Here is an 18,259-nt window from a genome sequence, read left to right on the forward strand (position 1 = left end):
GCTGTGTTGGGGCCACTTTTTACATTATATGTCAATGGCCTGGATGACAATATCGACGGCTTTGTGGCAAAGTTTGAGGATGATATGAAATTAGGGGCAGGTAGTTTTGAGGAATTATGGAGCCTACAAAAGGACTTGGATAGAATAGGAGAATGGGCAAAGAGGTGACAGATGGACTACAGTGTCAGGAAGTGTATGGTCATGCATTTCAGAAGGAAAAAGGGTAGACTATTTTCTAAATGGAGAGAAAATTCAAAAATCTGAGATGCAAAGTGACTTAGGAGTCATTGTGCAGGATTCCCTAGAGATTGATTTGAAGGTTGAGTCAGTGATGAGGAAAGCAAATCTGATGTTAGCATTCATTTCAAGAGGATTAGAATATAAAAGCAAGAATGCATGTTGAAATTTTAATGAGCAATGGTGAAGCATCACTTGGAGTATTGTGAGCAGTTTTGGGCCCCCTTATCTAAGAAAGGATGTGCTGACATTGCAGGGGTTCTAAGGGCATTCACAAAATGATTTTGGGATGTCATGAAGAGTGTTTATTGACTGCAGGCCTGTACTCACTGGAATTCAGAAGAATGAGTGGTAACCTCATCAACCTATCAAATGTTGAAAGGCCTCAGAGTGGATATGGAGAGGATGTTTCCTAGGGTGGGGGAGTCTAAGACTGGAGGACACAGCCTCAGAATCCTTTTAGAATGGAGGTGAGGAGGAATTTCTTTAGCCAGAGAGTGGTGAATCTGTGGAATTTGTTGACACAGGTGCCTTTGGAGGCCAAGTCTTTATGGATATTTAAGGCAGAGGTTGATAGAGCCCTGATTAGTCAGGGCATGAATGGATACAGGGAGAAGGCAGGAGGTTGGGGCTGAGAGGGAAAATGGATCAGCCATAATGAAATTGTGGAGCCAACTTGATGTGCTGAATGGCCTAATTCTGCTCCTATATCTTATGGTCTTATCGTGAAGGTAGATCCTTGGGTGTCATTTGTGGCAGTTACCTTAAAACAAACCAAAATTGCTGAGAGACTTAACCAGGGTTTGACACTGTATAATACACTTCCAAAATAACAAAGTTCCAAAGTCGATAAAGGTACGTTCAATCCTTTGTTAATCTTTGCTGGTTTCATAATAATCTTGTGCTTTTTTAAAAAAAAAAACAACTAACAAAACTAAGCTAGTGGTATAATGTTCAAATTAGCAAAATAACAAAGTTAACAATTGAACTAACTTATTTAAGTGAACTTGGTGTTCCAATAATGTCCTAATTAGAGTAATTAAACAGTTGAACTAAATTAGTGGTCAACAATGAAAAATATTCTCCATGGCTTAACCCCATTCCACTAGACTAAATTAACCAACTAACTAAGCATGAATGTGTGAAAGATTGCCATAAGCATGCCACAGAAAATAATACAGATAGAACATAGATACATCCCAGCTGCTTAATTATTACACTATAATAATTACAAATACATAATACTAAAATAGGAGACATGAAATCTACAAAGTCAAACATCTTAACATGTATACAAACTGTATCTTTTTCTTCTTCCAGTCAAGTCATATAACAGTCATCAAGGCCAGAGGTTACCAACACTAGGCCCAGTAAAGAATTATCTTTACCACCACTCTGTCAAATCAAAGTCTTGAAGCTTCTAGAGCTGTAGCTCCTCAACCTCTGCTTCCTATAGAAGACAGATCTTGGTGATAGGCCTACCCAGCCAGCTAGTGCTGATCTTGATGCACATCTGCAATATAAATCCTTTTTTGTCTGGAAAGAAGAGGATTTTCCCATGATTCATGAGTTTCAAGGCACTGTGTCAACAACTCTAAACACCTTCCTGGGTGGAAATTGTGTTTTATACCTGTCCACTTCTAAATTTCCTGAAACTGTGGTCAGTACTCCTTGACCCACCATTTCCCAAAACATGTATTGGACCTACTCCATCTATGACGAACATAAATGTCTTCCTTTTGGAACTCTCCTGGTGGCAAAGATGGTGAGGTCTTCAGAAGCCACAGATGGTTGGCTGTTAGTACTTTCAAATCACTGGGATCAGAGGATGCTTTAGTAATTGGAAGGCCATTGATAAAGGCCTCAACTTCACAAAGGTCTGTGTGGAAGCTGTTTTTCATCAAGATTCTCTACCTTCATGGTGAAAATGAGGACCTTTCGAACAGACCTGATCAATCTCTGCCACGTTTCTCCATGATGTGAACCAGCCGTGGGGGTTAAAAATTCACTTAATTCCTTTCTGAAGAAGTTCATTTCTGATCCGTGAATGATTCTCACTTCTCAATGGCTTCTCTCAAATCGCACTTAGCTCCAACATTGTTGCATTATCAGAGCGCAGTTCATGGACCTGTCCTTGTCTTGCTCTACAGCATCAAAGTGCATTAACAAAGGAATCTGTGTCTAAAGAAGATGCCTCTTCAATGTGAACAGCTCGTAAAGCTGGACAGATAAATATGTCCCTATATCTCTTCAAGGTACTTCTGCTCTTCACCTCAAAAGGTCCAAAGTAATCCACTCCTATATGTGTAAATGGAGGTTCAACTGGAAAAAACCTATCCAGAGGTAGATCTGCCATGCACTGGCATCCTGGAGCTGCGTGCAACTGCTGACAAACAACACACATAGGACCGGTTTCTTATAGCTGTACTAGCACCGGGAATCCAGTACTTCTGGCACAATTGGGATAACATGGTCATGCCTCAGAATGATGTCTGAGATATAAAGATTCTTTGCCAATATAATAGGATGTTTAGCCCCTTCAGACATGGCTGCCCTACTAAGCTGTCCACCAACTCTCAAAAAAACATCTTCAAGTACTGGATTGGCCCTGAAAATATGGTTGTTCATTTTCACAATAACTCCCCTTTGGAAACTTGAGAATTCGTCCAGAAATCTTGCTTTGCCAAAACCCAATGATCTGCACCTCAGTCTTTCTGAGCTCCTCCACTGAGAGACAATCTGAATTTTGGCCTTCTCAATCTCTCTCTTAAAGAATACTCTTGTTCTTCATCCTAGTCAGACTGAGCAAGAGTGATGTTCAATTGCTCCCTCTTCTGACTAAGGAGCAAGACAAGGTCTTAAATCTAAGAATCCAGGGCACTGCCTTCCTCAAAAGGGAGAAATGGATTATACATATTACTGTGTCCACCACTTTATTTGCATGACATTCATTGTAGCACTCCTCTTGACTTCTGGATCATCTAGCATAAATTCCCCAGAATAATAGGGTTTCACAGGCAATTCCCTTTCAAACTGAAGATACTGAGGCCCCGACACCCATGTCTCATTCTTCAGAATGCTTTCACCTTCAACCCTTCAGAGGCCAGAATTGCCAGATTGCTTGAAGTGTTTACATACATTGAGATGCTTGTGAGACCTTAAGAATTAATGAAACTGTTTGCAACGAAGGGTTGGAACCTGGAAGTTTCACTCTTGATGTACTTCAGCACAGAGGTACTATCAGTTCATAACTGTCCTGAAGCTGCATGTGCAATGAGTTCATATGACTTGCGTTCATAGCAGCAGTGAGCTTAGGATAAGGGAAGGAGCTACCCTAGAATTTCCCACGATAAAAGTTCTGAAAACATACATTGTACAGTTATAGGTCAGTCATTACTCTATAGTCATCTCTATTTGCATCTATGAAGTATGTAACTGTGCAGCAGTAACTTCTCCAAAGTCTAGGGGCTTCAAATATCTAACATTGATGTCTTCTAGCTGGCAGAGTTCTTCCTGTCAGCTTGTCCACGCATGAGCAACTGATGTTGGTATAGTGTCATCCCAACCAACCCCTTTCTTACATAGATCTGGTAGGATTTTCTTGGCAGATAGCATCACCGGACTCAAGATTCCTAAAGGATTATAGTTGGAACTAACTGTGGAGATCAATCTCCCTTCTGGTGAGTGGTCTACATTAGATTGTAATCTTAAACTTTAAAGTATCAGACTGAATGCACCATTGCACACCCAGTAATCTCCCCACCAAAGGTATATCTTAATCCAAAGCCAAATCCTTCATGTTTTTCACTCTTTGCTCTTCTGGTATCATAGTTAGCACTTTATGTTGGTTACTTAACCACTTTGTAAGTCAAATGATATCTCTAGCACAAGAGGATAATAGGTCATAATAGAGAAACACTGCTCCTTCCTCAGAGGACAATGAACAAGGCAGTCATCTACATAGAAGGATTGCAAAAAAAAAAAAAAAAACAACATCTTGCAGCAAAACTGTTCTTCATTGTCTTCTGTGCATTTCATAAGAGTGAAGTTGGCACAGCTTAGTGATGAAATAGCTTGAAAGGGATCTACCATCAAGTCTACCATATCTGGCTGGGGTTACCATCAGACCACCAAATAAACCTCAGCAGATCTGCATCTTCACTGATCCTTTAACCTGAAGAAACATTGATTCAGTATCTGCCATGATGACCACTGGTTCTTTTCTGAATCTGGTTATAACTCCAATCAGTGAACTGCTAAGATCTGGTCCCTGTAAAGGCTGAGCATCAAGTCATATTCCCTGAAACATCGCTCCAGAGTCAAACACAACACAAAGTTTCCCTTTTCTTGTGTGGTAAGCACCAGACTTTCCCATCACCGTGTTCCAGATCCTCTCCTGGAACTCTTTCAGCAAAACCTTTGAAGATGACATCCTCTATGAAAGCAGTGTAGGCAGTATGAAATGACAAATCCTTCTTAAGCCTTGTCCGAAGAGTTACAGCACACTGTTCAGCAATCTTTCTATTATTTGACATGTTAGTCTCCTTTCTCGAAGGGAAACTAATCTGGTAGTGGCCATGCACCATTTTTGTAGAATTTGTAACCAGCTCCATGAACTTGTGATCTTCTCTTGACAAACCATGTTGTTCATCCTGACTGCATTCCGTGAACTCTGCCTTCTGCCAAAGCTCACCCAAGTTTAAAAAATGAGATCCTGTTAACTGTCAGCTCTAGTCATGCACAGTCTCTTCCATCAACATGATCTCCTTTCAGTTGTCCATTCACAGTCTAACCCCACATTGTTCTAATTGCATCATTAATACTGTGAATCATTTACCATGGCTCCAATGCTTTAGCACTTTTGTCCCTTTCAGCTGCTCAATTTCTGAGTCAATCTCTGAGTAATGGACATGTTTCAGGTGAAACTATCCCTAGCAATACCTCTTAAGTGGAAAGTTCCCTTTGTGGACAGGCATTCTTTCCTGCATATAGACATTAGTTTTCACAATCTAAGTCAGCCACTTCCAATCCTGTGACAATGTAGCTACTCATAATCTTCTCTTGACCCATGATGCATAAAGGAGTGCATGTCCCTTTTCCTGTGAAGTTGAGCTTATTCATGAGGCCCACTGCTGTACTTTCTTGTTCTAGGAAAGTAGAACCACTGTTTTGTCACCTTCCTTAGATTTTGCTTGTACTGGAACTATGGGAATTTGCAATCATGATTGCCAGCCCCTGTAAGGCCATTAGATACCAGAGTACTACAGGGACACAACTGTGTCTGATTCCGCCAAAGCTTGTCTCGATTCTGCACCCTTTTCGTTAGAGTGAATATGAAGTATGCAGGGATGCTTTCCACTGCATACTTTGCATGAAAGATGCTTCCTGTAACACTTGCTGATGTATCCTGAACACCAACAGCAAAAGCAAACACCATTTTTCGTTGGGAAGGCAATCTTCTTGCTATGCGCCACTTTCTCCAGCTGAGAACACATATCCAATGTATGCTTACCCTTGCAGAACAGACAAACCCTTTTAGCTGATGAGACCATTTCCTTTCCGTTCGTTCCAGGTTCAATTTTAGCTTTACTTCTCACAGTGGACACAGTTGTGGCAAAGCCCTTTGAGCTGTTGAATATGACATGGGCTCAGAGTGTCTCCTTTGTGCAGGCAGAGAGTAAATACCCTGAACTAGCTCTTGAGAAACAAATGAATCCAACATTGACATTGAGTGTGTTAGTTTTGTTCTGTGCTCTATCAATATTGGAAATCACACCGTATGATGGTCCTACTGGAGCACCTTTAGCACTCGCCACTCTTGAAGCCCTTACCACATTAATTTTGGCCACCTGTGTGGCAATTTCTTCCTGCAACTTAAGCTGCCCCTTCCTTTTCTGCAGCTGTTCCCTCTTGCTCTTCCAGCATGGCATTAATTGTCGCCATGCAATAAATGCAGCTAAGTCAGCCTCCATTTTAATGCATGCAGAGGAGATATTAGACACAGAAGCTGCTCTGCCTGCAGCAGAACTTTTAGTGCTGACACTTGACACGCTGTTGCAAGTCTGTCATCTTGTGGGTCTTCAGCTGTATGCACAGTCAAAACATTCCTTGGAACTTGAGAAACATTGAAGGAAGGTGAGACACATTCACTTATTGCAGCAACATAACCTTCAATATAACATGTTTGGTTCAACCATTGTTTCACATCCCCGCAAATTGATTTGGTATGTCAACAAATACACTCAAAACTTCTGTAGATGTTCTGTGGAGAGCATTCTGACAGGCTGCATCACTCGGGTATGCAGGTGCTCCTGCACAGGACTGAAAGAAGCTACAGAAGGTTGTAAATTTAGTTGGCTCCATCTTGGGTACTAGCCTACAAAGTACCTAGGACATCTTCAAGGAGTGGTGTCTCAGAAAGGCAACGTCCATTATTAAGGACGTCCAGCACCCAGGGCATGCCCGTTTCTCATTGTTACCATCAGGTACAGAAGCCTGAAGGCAAACTCACTGATTCAGGAACAACTTCTTCCCCTCTGCCATCTGATTCCTGAATGGACATTGAACCCTTGAACACTACTTCACTTTTTTTGTCTGATTTTTAATCTATTCAATATATATATATACTGTAATTGATTGATTTATTTATTATTTTTTCTTTCATATTATGTATTGCATTGAACTGCTAAGTTAACAAATTTCACGACACATGCCAGTGATAATCATGCCTGATTCTGAATGCACTACAAGAATAACCAGTGCTTGAAAAAACATCTGTTTTATTCTTCCTTCTCAAGCTTGTGAAGTAATAAGATTAGAATATGATGTTACTAATCACATGCTATAGCTCTGAAGCAACAGCTTCAGAGATCAGTCAAATCCTCAAGGCAAGATTGCACTTGTAAGGCATTTCTTTAGTTTTCAAAAGATCATTAATAGATTGTATTAAACCTTAAATTTTTTTCATATTTGTTTCATACTCCTTTTGAGGACTTTCAATTGGATTACCCTTAGTTTTAGCTTTAATTTCTCTTTTGCAAGCCCCAAATGCAGGGTCGTTGGTGTAATTCCATGCTTCAATACACTCATGTTACTTACTCTAGTTACACAACTCATAATTAACTCTTCATTTGCCCACAGCATCAGTGATATTCAATTCAATTAACGTAATCAACAAGCAAACTATCTGCACGTCAACAGCACTTACAACCAGACCGAGCAAACAGTCTTCAATTCAAATGTTGTAACTGGAGTATTTCAACACTTTAGTAAAACAAAGTGATAAAGCAATTGCCACATGATTGAGCAATGGTGCCCAATGCGCAGGCAGCACTGACCTTTCAGACCATAAATTCACAACATGATTCAACAAAAGCTTGTTTACTCGCCGCGAGCTGTCTGGGTTGCCAATGTGCAGGCTTCTCAGTGTTGCAATTTCAATTTTGCCAACAAGTTTGAGGCCATCCTTAGCTATAGACTGGTGTTCATTCGGTATAACTTTTTTGTTGACAAAATGTAGCTGTTACTTTATCATCATCACAAGCCTGGGCAGAAGGTATGGAGATCCTGAAATACCCAGTCCTCAAGATCCCCCCTCTTGGCCTCACCAGTATAGTCCAAAGGAAAGTTTATGAAGCAATTCATTTGGCACCAGCTTGGCTGCAGAAGTTGCTGGAAGAATGTTCAATGACATCTAGCCACCTTAGAGGCTCCTCTCCGGCTTTGCTGTCTGGGATTTACTCCTGTAGCTTTTTCTCCCCTGAGGCTGCCCACAAGGCAGTGAGTCTATTTACCTTGCTGGGGATCTAGTTCACGAGCACCAGGGCACATCCACACACCGGTGGGCCTGCATGCTATATGTGCAGGGGCCAGACCTCTTCCCCATCCTCCGCAGTTCAGACTGAGTCCGAAAAGAGTTCAGTTCCGTGTGTCGGCAGCAAGCAGGCAGTACATGAGGCTTGCTGTTGGAGAGTCTATGTACTGGCAGGGAGTCTTGTCTTGTCCATACTGCACCAACCGCCGCTGCTGGGCTATAAACCTGCAGGAGCAATGTATGGTTAAGTGCCTTGCTCAAGGACACAACACGCAGCCTCGGCTGAGGCTCGAACTCGTGGCCTTCAGATCACTAGTCCAACACCTTAACCACTTGGCCACGTGCCAACAAAATACAATAGAGTCTTAAACAAAATACAATACAGAGAGAAAATAGATACATGGCTCCTACATTATGGAAATCAAGGCTATTGGACGAGTGCGTCAAAGTGGTGCAGAAGATCAGCCATGATCATGTTGAAGGGAAGAGCGGGCAAGAGGGTGTATGTAGGTGGATCTTTACAAAATAAGTGAGAAAATTGTAGCAATAATATGCTCAGGCTCCTGAAGAGCATTAAGATAGACATGTCCCAGAGCCATTAGGGTTTAGACTCGGGTTATTAAGATGGGAGATTGCTGAGACCTTGATAGAGCACTTTGTATCCTCTTTAGTCTAAAAGAGGTCGCAGAGGACTGAAGATAAAATAATGCAGATTCTTTATTTAAGGGTGGTAGAAAATATTGAATCAGCCATGTATCAATCATAAGAGAACTATTGGAAGAGATTTTTGTGGTAGGAAGTGCCCACATCTTGAAAAGCATAGACTTAATAGGGATAACATGGAATTATATGGAGTAGGTCACATCTTCAAAACTCGGGAAATATTTTTCTGGTGGGACAAAAGTAATGAGGGTAGAGCAGTGGATATTGTGTCATGGATTTGGTAAAGCTATCAACAACATCACTCATGATAGTCTAATCAGAATATTAAGTTATGTGAGATCCATGGAGATTTGTAGATTGGATTCAAAATTGGCTTGTCAATGCCAGAAGGGTATTATTCTGATGGGACATTTTTGACCATTACTGTTCCAGAAGGATCAGTGCTGGGACCTCTAATCTATGAATGATTTTGATGGAAGTGTCGATGAGCTGATCAAGTTTGCAAACGAAACAAAAATTAGTGGAACTGGGAACAGTGAAGAAGGTTGTTAAAGGATACAGCAGGATATAGATCAGCTGCAAATATGTGCAGAGAAATGGCAGATTGAGTTTAATTAGGACATGTAAGATGATCCACTTTGGGAGATCAAATGTAAGAAAGCATATAGTAAATGGCAGGAGTACTAAAGTGTACAGGGATTTTAGGATACAGGTCCATGGTTCCCAGCAAGTGGTAACACAAGTAGACAGGGTTGCATGATTGTCTTCATCAGGCAGGTTATTGAGTAAAAAAGTTGGTAAGTCCTTTTGCAGCTCCATAAAACATTGGTCAGGCTACATTTGATGGTTTGTGTGTAGAACACAGAACAGTACAGCACAGGAACAAGCCCTATGGCTTACAACATGCCAAACTTATTAAACTAATTAAATATTAACAAAACTTACACCCTCCTGCTTACATGTTGTCCATATTCCTCCATTCTCTACAAATTTTGGTGCCCATCTAAGAGCCTCTTAAATGTCTCTATAATTTTTTACCTCCAATACCACTCTTAGCATTGCATTTCAGGCACACACCACTCTGTTTAAAACCACTTGTTCTTCATACCTCCTTTGAATTTACCTGTGTCACCTTAAATGCATGCCCTCTAGTATTAGACATTTTGCTCCAGGGGAAAATGATGCTGGCTTTTACTGCTTTCTATTCTCTTTATGCCTCTCAAACTTTTATCAGGCATCCCTGTCAGTCTCCACCATTCCAGAGAAAACAATCAAAGTTTGTCTAACTTCTCCTCATACCATATATGCCCTCTAATCCGGGCACCATCATCATAAATTTCTACACCCTCTCGAAAGCCTCCTGTAATAGGGTGATCAGAACTGAATGCAATAACCCAGGTGTGATCTAATCAGAGTTCTACAAAGCTGCAATGCAACTTTCTGACTCTTGAACTCAATACCTCAACTAGTAATGTCGAACATGCCTTCTTCATCTGCCTTCTTTACCACCCTATCAACCTATGCAGCCATTCTGAGGAAGCTATGGACTTGGCCTTCCCAGATTCCTCTGTACATGAACACTATTATGGGTACTGTCATTAACAATGTATTGTCCTCCACCAATAAGATGGTGGCGCGCTCGGATACAGTGGCCTCTCAGGGGCTAACTAAAGGTGTTTCCATCTTTTTAAAAATGTCTTTTAAATGTCTTTTATGATCCCAAGACATTGCTGGACTCCAAGAACTTTTGGGGACTACCCCAGCAATGAGCTACTTGCTGGTGGAGGAGGTGGACTTAGTGCAGACCATGTTGCTGCCTGCTACAGGAAGGCATCTGAGTTGGTATGCAAAGGCAGCCTGCAGTGTAACCACTGATGATTGTCTTGGATGTTTCTCTCGCAATGGTAAGGCCCTGTTGAACATTGATAATGTAGGATGCTGCAGGCCTGTTTCCCTTGTTTGGTGGTATGATAGATGGCAGGGGAGCCTAGTCCTGCCCTTGGTTGTAGCGAAGACTAGGCCTCAAGCCCCCGCTACTGCCATCCAGAAGAGGGAACACTAGAGGCAGTGTAATGTGGTGTCCATTCTCAGTTGGGGGCTGCCCTCTCCTGGCATTGCTCCCTCCAGTGTTTGAGCGGTGGAATGACAAGCTGGATTGCATGTGTATTTGGCTGCAGTCTGTTGGGAAGCACACCACAAATTTGCAGGACATGTCACTCAGGGACTTGGGCTTTTTTTTTTGCGCGCCTATATGTGCCTGCTATCTTGAATGTACTGTATGCCTTCTGCTGTGTATGTTTTGCACCTTGGTCCCAGAGGAACACTATTTTGTTTGCGTGTTGGATACAGGAAGAGCATCTAATGGACATGTCAAATACTAGGACAATATGGCTTTAAGGTGAAAGGGGAAAGTTCAAAAGAGCTCCGTGGCAAGACTTATTTTACTAAGTGGTAGGTGCCTGAAACACTTTCAGAGGAGGTGAAGAAAGCAGACACACTAGCAAATCTGAGAAATTTTGACAGGTGTGTGAACAGGGAGGAAATGGAGGGATATAGACCACATTCAGGCAGAGGCACAGTTTAAATTGGTGACAAGGCTAGTGCAAACATTATGAGCTGAAGTACTGTTCTGTGTTCTAATCATCTCCAAGAAGAAATCCACTGATCTACCCTGGATAGGCAGTGGCATTATCAACTCCAGTCATCATTGACTAAAATTGAGAACATTTTTAGAGCAAAGAGAATGTGTAAGATTGGCTATTCTTCAAGTTGTACACTCAAAACATCAGACAAAATCTCTCCACTTGTCTCAATGAGTCAGGGCCCAAAAACACTCAAGTTTGGCACATCCAAGACAAATCAGTACTGGGACAGTACTGGAACTGGGACATCCTGACTGGCTGCATCACTGCCTGCTTATGGGAACTGTACCTCCCTGTGGTGCAGACAGCCTAGCGCATCTGTAGTTGTGAGCTTCCCATGATTCAGGGAATTTACAAGGATAAGTGTGTAAAAAGGGTCCGTAGGATCATTGGGGACCCAAGTCATCCCAACCACAATCTATTCCAGCTGCTGCCATCCGGGAAGCACTACTGCCGCATATAAAAGCCAGGACCAATGGGCTCCAGGACAGCTTCTTCCACCGGGCCATCTGACGGATGAACTCACACTGATCTGAGTGTACTCTATATTACATTGACTGTTATATTTATTATAAATTACTATGATTGCACATGGTACATTTAGATGGAGACGTAACAAAGATTTTTACTCCTCATGTTTGTGAAGTATGTAAGAAATCAGGTAAATTCAATTCAATTTTCGTGAAAGCAAGATAGGGGCCTGGACAAATAAATTGAAGTCACAAAATCAAAGACAACAATGGGAGCCGGGAAATTAAGCTTTAATTTAAATAAATGGGGGGGGGGGGGGGGAGAGAGAGAAGAGTTAGGACAAATAATAATAATCATGAAGATACAGGATTGCTGTAAAAATCTAACTGGTTCATTAATTCCTACCTCCTAATTAAAAGACTTTCCATTTTCAATAAAAATTAAGTAAAGCTTTTTCCACAAGGTGGCAGCAAAAACATTTGCACAGTTATTCTCATTAAATATCAAAAACAAACTGTAAAAGCAGTAAAATATACAGTAAAGTTTCCATAGTATAATGACTTACAATTTTTTTCATTCAACATTAGTTAGTCATTGTTGGTGAATTGCAAATGTAGTAAGTTTCCATTGCAGCAGAGTCAAGCAAGGACGTAATGTTGAAACTTTATAAGGCATTGATGAGACTGCATTTGGAATATTCTGAGCAGTTTGGGGCCCCTTATCTTAGAAAGATTCAAGAATTATCCCAGACATGCAAGGGTTAATGTATGATGAGTTTGTTGGTTCTGGGCCTGTAGCAGATGGAATGTGGGGGCGGGGGGAGAGAAGAGGACAGCCTTAGGACAAAAGGATGTTCCATTAGAACAGAGTTGAAGTAATTTTATTAGCTAGAGGGTGATGAATCTGTGGAATTCATTGCCACAGATGACTGTGGAGCCAAAACATTGGGTATATTTGAAGCAAAAGTTAATAGGTTCTTGATTAGTAAGGGTGTCAAAGCTTGCTGGGAGAATGCAGGGGAATAGGTCGAGAGGGATGTTAAATCAGCCGTGATGAAACCATGGAACAAACTTGAAGGGCCAAATGGTCTGAAAGGTTTGTCTTTGCCGAGTCCTGAATCCACTACCTGATTATTCACCTTCCTGCCAGTTATTTCTTTGTAGTTCATCTCCCTCGCTACAAATAATGATAATTAAAAATACATAATGCTGAGTTTCAAAACTGAGCATCAAAAATATCCCCTTCAATCTACTTACTGATCATGATGTGGGCCACAGCCTCCAAATGAATAGTGGAGATTGACTCCATGTATAATCTCACCCCTGCTCATTCCAGGCACCTTGACCATTTGCTCAAAATAGGGAACCGGTGGAAATTAACACACAACAATTATCATAAATTTAACATCAAGAACAGTATTTACATTAGAAAATATCAATTGGAAGTACTAACACTAGTAAATAAAATCTTGCTCATAATCAATGTGACCCCACCCGAACTTAGTTCACCATCTCTTCTACCCAAAGGTGCTTCCTCCTCCTCCTCACCCAGTAACATTGCTTCCAGACCCACTTCAGCTCATATCCAGCGGACACTCATTTATGTCTTTACCACTAATAAAATTTGACTATTCTATTATTCTCAGCCTCATTCTTGCACCTTCCACGAACTTCAGTTTACGTAAAATATTGCTGCACGCATCTGATCAAGTATTGCTTATGTCGAACACTGCACAGGCCAGGCAGTATCTGCAGAGAGGGAAACAGAGTTAAATATTTTGGGTCAAAGAACATTTGTCAGATCAATTCTGCTGATGATTTCTAATATCTGCATTATTATTTATTTTTAATTACTCCTGTGTTACCTGATATGCATCAACTCCAGCAAAGCTTCAGGTTTTCAAATTTTATTTTTAAATGCCTCCAAAGCCCACCCTTTCACTTTCGCTTTCATAAGCCTCGATGAGTTCTGCCATGTCCTGTTCTTGGCTGTTTTCCCTTCACTTATTTTCAGCGCTTGTTAGTGGTGGCTATCGCTTCCATTGTGTAGTCTCAAAGCTCTAGAGTTTCCACTATAAACCTCTCTAACGTTAAGATGTTTCTTCAAAAAATTTGACCAAGCTTCTGATTACCTATTTTAATATCTCCTTACATAGATAAATGTTAAAACCTGATAAAATTACTGGGATCCATCTTGGGATGTGAAAATACATCAGAATAAAAATATTTTCAAATTGTTGCTTTAACAACAAAATCATACAAAAATTAGCTATATACTTCATTTAAAATTATTATTTCTGCTTCCATATAAGAAAGTTTTTTGAGGGATATTGGACAAATAGGACTAGCTTACACTGGCATCTTGGTCAGCATAGATAAGTTGGGCTGGAGTTTACAAGGATGAGAGGGGATCTCATTGAAACCCATCAAATGTTGAAAAGCCTGGATAGTGTGGACATGGACAGGGGGTTTCCAGTCGTGGAAGAGTCTAAGACTCCAGAGGGCACAGCCTCAGATAAAAAAAAAGACATCTCTCTCGGCCTGAAACGTCGCCTGCACCTCTTCCTACAGATGCTGCCTGGCCTGCTGCGTTCACCAGCAACTTTGATGTGTGTTGCTTGAATTTCCAGCATCTGCAGAATTCCTGTTGTTTGTCTTTAAAACAGATACTGATTTAGTTCTTTGACCAAAGGCTGATCAATCTGTGAAACTCACTACCAAAAATAGCTGTAGAGGCCAAATCATTGAATATATTTAAAGCGAAGGTTGATAGGTTCTTGAATAATAAGCATATTAAAGGTTATGGGAAGAAGGCAGGAGAATAGAATGAGAGGGAAAAATAAATCAGACATGATGAAATGATGGGCCAAGTGACCTAAGTCTATTCATGTCTTATGGGCGGAAGGAAGGACCTGTTTCTATGCTGTGTTACCCTATGACTGTACTTAAGTAATTATGCATATCAGAGCACATTCTTGGGGTTCTTGGTTCTTGATCCTCCAAAATATTCCGCATGGAATTTGAACTGGAGGTGGAGATTCATAAAATGAGTTTGTAAATTCTTCAATTGTTTTAATACAATTTTCATACAAACATAAAATAGCAAGAGTCACCAGACCATATTCTCAAACAGAACCTTAGCCGATTTGGATTGCTTGCAGACCAGAGGATTAGACCCTATTGTAGAACATCGCTTGTCCATCTAGTCCCTAAAAAAATGGTTGCTATAGAACAAATGGGAAAAGATGTATTTTTAAAACAAAAGGTTCTATTATTTTTTTAAGACTCAGTCACATTCATTTCAGGTGATGTTCTTAACTTATAGGCATTATTTATAGTTTGCAAAAAAAATCTGCTATTGCATATTATGTTTTGCACCTAATTCTCATTTTGTTCGGACCCTTATTGAGAAACTACCAAAACCTCCACTGATTTAAGTCACACAGAGCACAGAAGGTCTGTTGTTGGTGGTGGACCATTGGATACCATGTGGGAGTCAGTTCAGACAATGTCTTTGATCAAACTATTTTTAATTGTTAATCAATGGCCTTCTATTATCAGGCTAAGGAAGGAATGTTCATGAACAAAAGCAGAATATTCATTTCCAGTCACAAGTTTTCAGATAGGTAGTCTGCACCTGCATGCCACAGAACTGGACAACAATCATGTGGGCAGATATGACAAGTAATATTCAGGCCACTCGAATGCCAGACAGATATCACCTCAAATGAAATATCACATCATTACAATCACAAAATACCTATTAATATTCTGTTGATTCACTGCAGACCTTTAAGTAACAGACCACAAGTGCAGGTTAGCTTCTGGTTAGTTAGTGACTCACTTCCCAACTTAAAACATTTCCACCATCTGCAAGCAACATGAGATTGATGGAGTACATTTCATTTTCCTAGATGTCTGCAGGAACAGTAAACAAGTAGTTTTATCCATTAAGGATGATCACTGCTTAGTTTTGAGTGCTGTTGCAGTTAATGACTTTGAGAAGTGCAGGTAAAACTGAAAACACAATAGATGTTTTAGATCAACAAACCATGTCTTTAGCCACCTGCTTGCTCTCACCATCTGTTACCTTATATCAATCATACACATGGTCAGCTCCAATCTCCTCGCTTCTCTTCCATGCAGACTGAAGCTTGCATTTTGTTCTCTCTTCCACAGCAGTAATGTAAATATTAAATAACTGAGGGTCAAGAACCCCACAGTACTCAACTAGTTACACCCTTGCAACATGAAAAAGACTCACTTATTTCAACTCTTCTATACAGCTAGTTTTCAATCCAATCTGTAAGGCAACCAAAACTGCACACAACATTCCACATGTGGTCTCAACAATGCTCCATAAAGCCATACTATAACTTCCTTACTCTTATATTCTATGCTTTGGCTAATGCAGGCTAGCATTCCTTGTACTTTAAATCACCCTTTCTACCTTTGCTGCCATCAAGGATCTTTGGTTATATAAAGCTATGTTTTCTGAATACTCCTTCAGGCCCTACTATGCATTGTGTATGTCCTATCCCTATTTGACCTCCCAAAACATATTTCTTCATATCTACCAGGATTAAATTCAATCTGCCATTTTCCTATGAAAACCTATCAGCTAATCAAAATCTTCCTTATCCTGAGACCACCTTCTTCACTTTGCACAACATAATTTCTCATCCTCATCTTCATAGTTCATCATTTCCCACCTTTGTAAAAATCATCCAACCTTATGACATCTTGCATCCCTAAGCCTCCATAATACCTTGCACATCCCAATCTCTTCCTCCTCATCCTCACTTGCAGCTCTGGCGTAAATTTCCCCAAAGCCACAGCACATCAGATCCTGACCTTTTGAAAACTTACTTTCTGTCAAAAGCCTTTGAACCAATTAAGTATTTGAACAGAGACCATTAAAAATCTATTCAAAATAAAAATTTAAATGACTTACATTATTTGTCAGAAAAGTACCAAGTACCAAGTCTTCAAGGTGCTCTTTGAAACAAGTTTTTTGGTTGACTGCTCTTTTATGCTTATATGGGTTAGCATAAATTTCATGTTCAATAATACTGTGACACATATGCTTTTGCTATAGTGTTTTTATCAACATTGGAGAAGGTTAAATATTCAGACTTCATCAGGTTTTAGATGGCAAATTATTGGTCAAAAAGATTAAAGGGGAAACGGGGAAGGTGCATAACGTTTTCATGCAGAGGACAATGCAAGGAATTCTATGCTCGAAAGGGTGGTAGAGACTGAATTGCTCATCACATTTCAAAACACAAGGCTACAGATCAAGTGCCAAAGGATGAAATTATGTTCAGTAGCACTTTTTAAGATGGGGAAAACTGCTTCCTTCTGTGCCATAAATTTTCTGATCCTATTTTGCAAAAAAAAACCATACTGAAGGTGGGATAAAGAAAATCTGTGAGAAATTAAGTGACAATAAGGGATGATGATGCAGGGGAGACCAGTAATGAAGTAACTTAAAATGAAAGAGATCCAAATTAAAATAAATCACTTCTTTCTCTCTAGTTACACAAAACTGGTATGTTTTTTGTATTATGTATTGCACTGTACTGCAGCTACAAAGACAACACATTTCACGACATACGCTAGTAACATTGAACCCGATTCTGATATAAATTTATAATAGGGATGGGAAGTTGGCCAATAAATTACAGTAAAAACAAAATTGCATTAGAAAACCCAAAGGACATTGACAAAAAGATTTATTCTTTTTAAAACGAGGAGCTGTTGCCTATTCTCTATTAAATACAGTTGTTGACTAATTCACTTCAGTCTACTGAAGCATCCTCTCTGCCCATCTGACAAATGTAATCAAGTGTTTCTAGTTTTCACTCCAATCCACCCGTGGAAGCTTCTTTTTATAAACATACAAAAATCAGATTATTGGTTTTGATGGTAAATAATAGTCAACTTATGAGAGAACGCTTTCTCCTCTGTCGATTATAAAGGACAGGGCGGCCTCAGATCAGGTGTCAAATTTGTGTGCAGTGGCTATTAAGACAGAGAGAGTGTAATCCACTATCTTAGCAAGGTAGAAGTCCCAAACATCTTGTTCCAATATTCTTGCTCTTTCTGCATACCATGGGATGATGTTTGGAGAAAGTGCACAGCAATGTCAGGGTTGGTTGTAGACTTCCCAAGATAACCCAGCAGAGTCTAGATTTACAACACAGGAAAAGATCTTGATGTAAGATCAGTAACACCTGTACAATAATGTCCCATCGAGAAAATGATGTCTTGTGAAAAGGGGAGAGAAAAATGTTGAAACAGTATTCAGTATTGATAAGCATTAACAGATAAAAAACAACTGATTTCAGTACTTCCTAGCATAACTGTTTTGGCTTATAAAAGAGATTACAATTAACCATCTGTAGAAACACAGTCAGCAACACACTTGTGTA

Source organism: Mobula birostris, chromosome 7, assembly GCF_030028105.1.
Source record: "Mobula birostris isolate sMobBir1 chromosome 7, sMobBir1.hap1, whole genome shotgun sequence".
Lineage (NCBI taxonomy): Eukaryota > Metazoa > Chordata > Chondrichthyes > Myliobatiformes > Myliobatidae > Mobula > Mobula birostris.